This window comes from Betta splendens, chromosome 1 (assembly GCF_900634795.4).
Source record: "Betta splendens chromosome 1, fBetSpl5.4, whole genome shotgun sequence".
NCBI lineage: Eukaryota > Metazoa > Chordata > Actinopteri > Anabantiformes > Osphronemidae > Betta > Betta splendens.
In genome coordinates, this window is record NC_040881.3 from 11,116,999 (window position 1) to 11,120,438 (window position 3,440).

A 3,440-nucleotide genomic window follows, 5' to 3' on the forward strand; every position below is an offset into this window, starting at 1 on the left:
ACAGGGATGCAATCCTAACATTTGTGTTGGTGTTTATTACTGCTACCCCACAGTGAGAAGGTCTTGGGTTTCACAGTTGCTCCGTGGAGTTTGTAAATACTTCCTGTGTTTCCAGACACTACCCTTGGGGAGTAAAAATTGTCTATAGGTGTGAGTTGTTGTCTATATGTAACACTATGATAAACTGGCAATCTGGGTGTTCCCAACCTTTAATCTAATTGTCAGCGTATATAAGATCATGCATGCTCCCAACCCCTGTGAATTAGTGAGAGAGAACAACTGATATTTGCTATTATTTATTTTTTATTTTAGCTGTTATAACAACTAGAATGATAAATTATTTTCTTTTGCATACTTTCAGTTTTATAGTAGATCTCTTCATATAATTCTCCTCATATCTTTAAACCATTAATACTCATACAAAAATGTGTTTTAGAAACTTTTGTTGTGCCATTGATAGTCCCTTGTATGTTCTAAAACACAAACACTTTGCTTAAGATTTTTTTCATTGCCCAAAAAAATGATTTATTTAAAAACAGTTCACAGGATTAATAAAACCAGTTAATAAATCACAAAGTAGACTTCATTAATTGCCTAAATATTGAGTAGCAAAGGCACATATGTGTATAATGCTTTAGACATAGGACTAGTAAAACACAATACAAAAAATTAAACGACATACACTATAATGTAATTAAATACCACTTAATATAATACAGTCCATTAATTTGCTTGTGGTTGCCTTGGCTTTGTTTAACTAACATCATCACAGGATGGCTTACTGGCTATGCATGTATAGCCATTCTCGATTGTGTTTGGCTGGCCATGCTTAATCCAGCTGTATAGTGTCGGCTGCTGACCAAGTTTGTTCCTGGAAAGCCCCCGCAGCAGCAGCAGCTACAGTTGTCTTCATGTTGCTACAAGTTGTGGTGCTGAGCATACACACAGTCCTGGAAGAGGAGATGGGTGTGCAGCAGTGGAGTGGTGGACTGTAATACCCAGTGGTGTAGCTGGTCAAGGAAGAAAACAGTTGGTTGATGACACTGGAAACGTGGCAAAGGGGGCAGACCCTGTTAGCAGATCCTCAAAGCCAAAAATTATATCAGCCCACTTCCCTACTCGAGCACTCTTCACTTGCCTGTGAGAGAAAACTGCAAGACACAGAAACACAGACTGTTATTGGGCGCTTCAGCTTACATTAAAACAAGACTTGCAGTGCAGTAAACAAAAGGTGTTATTTTTTTCAGTACTCACCAATGGGACACAGGTCTCTGTCTCAAGGCTGCTCAGCATTGCCTTTCTAATAGCAATGCAATCTGAGGGATGACTGAACACAGTGCAACTGCTTGTGTACACTCTTGTACTGAAGCCTCTGCAGGTTTGTAATTTCTAAAGAGGGACTAGGCCAGCTTCAGGACATTTTGGTATCCTTAACTGCTCCTATTCCTAAAACGACAAACAAGAGTGACACAAGGGAGGAGGTTAAAAGTTGAGTTGTTAGACTTATCACTGAAAACTTCACTCACTCATCTACCAATACTTCTTCACATTCCAGTCACAGATATGCTGGAGGTGGCAAAAAGAGTGGTTTACCCTAGACCAGACAGAGAACCACTCACTACCGCACCTACAGAATATTTGTAATCTCCACTAACCTCAACTACAACCTAACCTGACATTTCTGTCATAGATTTTTTTTCTGAAAAGCAGTCACACACCTGTGTACAGACCTGTATACAGGCTTGGTGAAATCCTTGATCAGTTGAAAGGACAAGTTTCAGATGCTCAGTCTACCAACCTGGAGCGCTTGTAAGCACTACATATGTCTATATAACAATTACCTGACCGCTCCACTTCTTCTGCTTCCTAGTGAGGGCTGCCTATAAGGACACAGCTAGAAAATATGAAAAAAACAGCAAAAAAAGACAACACAATTACTAATACGTACTTTGTGTGTGGGAGCATCAGTTGGGTTATGCATGGTACACAGCCTCAGCACCATCAACAGGTTGAATAGACATCTGTGGCACACAATTTCTCTCACCCTCCCTCATCTGTGGGTTCCACCTTAATAATTTAAGAAACAGTGAAGCACATACATATATATCAAGTAAATATAATAATCCAGACATTTAGTCAGCTATAAATAGTACTGCCCGCTCTTTATCTTTGTAAAAACAAAGAATTCTATTTAGGAGGAGAAACAAAATCTCAGTAACTGACTACTACTACTACTTATTTCATTACAAATTAATGGAGGTATTCGAATCACTTCACATATGTAATTTAAGAACAAAAGCGCTCACTGTGTGCCCAGTGTTCAGAATCTGACATGGTCCCATTTCAGTCTAAACACAGTGTAAGAAATCTGTAAAGACATATTATGGTACTTGGTTAAATTCAAGCTAACTCAACTTAATTCTTTCTAACTGCGCATCTTTTCGTTGAAACCGACAATGTTTAGACACTACATTTGTTACCAGGCTGGACCTTAAGTTTCATTGAAACATTCCAACTGGCAAGTGATTGTTGCGGCTGTAGACTGTTGACTACTGTTCTGACTTTCATTTTAACCGGCACTATGGAATAACTATAAAGCACGCATTTATTTAATGCCACCGCATTGCAGTCTTCGTATCGAGTTCAGTTTTAGATATTAAACTATTTACAATGCAGCAAAGTTACACAGGGGACTCACATCAATGGCGAGTAATACACAGGGTAGAGTGCAGACTATGACGCCCTAATTCAGTGTTTTAAGAAGGAAAACGCAACAGACCTTGAGACGAACTTGCCCTTTGTTGTCCTGGAAGCGTTGTCGAAAACTTTCTTCTTCTTTTTTGCTTTTGTTTATGGGCAGTTTGCGTTAGACAAATTGCGCACCATCGCCACCTTCTGTCCCGTACCAAAATGTGGTAAATTTACTTGTTGATGTATGCAAATCTTCGCTGCTTCTGCTTGTACTAATTCTTTTTTTTTCCTATTATTAAATCCAATTGACTGTTGATAAACACCTTCATAATTTAACTATTTGTGTTAATCAGAGAAAATACAAAGCGAAAATCTAAATCCTAAACTAACAGCACTTCCGTGAATTTGAGTATATTAAATGGATCGAAGGAGAGTAGAAGAAGGTAGAGGGCGGTAAATGAAGTTTAAGGGTGCTCGACGCTCCAAGGATAAGAAGAAGAAGAATCACCAGAGTTAAAGAAGAAGAAAAAGAAGACGAATGTCCTCCACAGTCTTTAGGAGGACCAATAAAAGTTCAAACAACGACACATGCGCACTGGATATTAACATGATGCGATGGAGGTAAGTAATAATAGTAAAAATTAAATTAAAGCTCCAAAAGTTTGTCGCAGTGGGCTTTCTGTACTGTAAGCGCGATTGCGTGTCAGTGTGAGCGCTCGCTCTCATTTTTGTCTAATAAGGGATCTTTG

General features: G+C 38.8%; 1 long non-coding RNA gene across 3 annotated transcripts; it reads right to left on the minus strand.

The window, feature by feature from the left end:
• Nucleotides 1–499: 499 nt before the first annotated feature.
• LOC114861466 (uncharacterized) lies at nt 500–3,237 on the minus strand. 3 transcript variants are annotated; one of them, XR_003786804.3, is made up of 5 exons: nt 2,780–3,237; nt 2,307–2,368; nt 1,949–2,067; nt 1,255–1,446; nt 500–1,151 (listed from the first exon to the last, which is right to left on the minus strand). It is a non-coding gene; the product is annotated as an uncharacterized LOC114861466 (long non-coding RNA). The 3 variants fall into 3 exon arrangements; XR_003786803.3 differs by lacking the exon at nt 2,307–2,368; XR_008695296.1 differs by lacking the exon at nt 2,780–3,237 and having other exon boundaries at nt 1,949–2,705.
• Between the last annotated feature and the right edge of the window lie 203 nt (nt 3,238–3,440).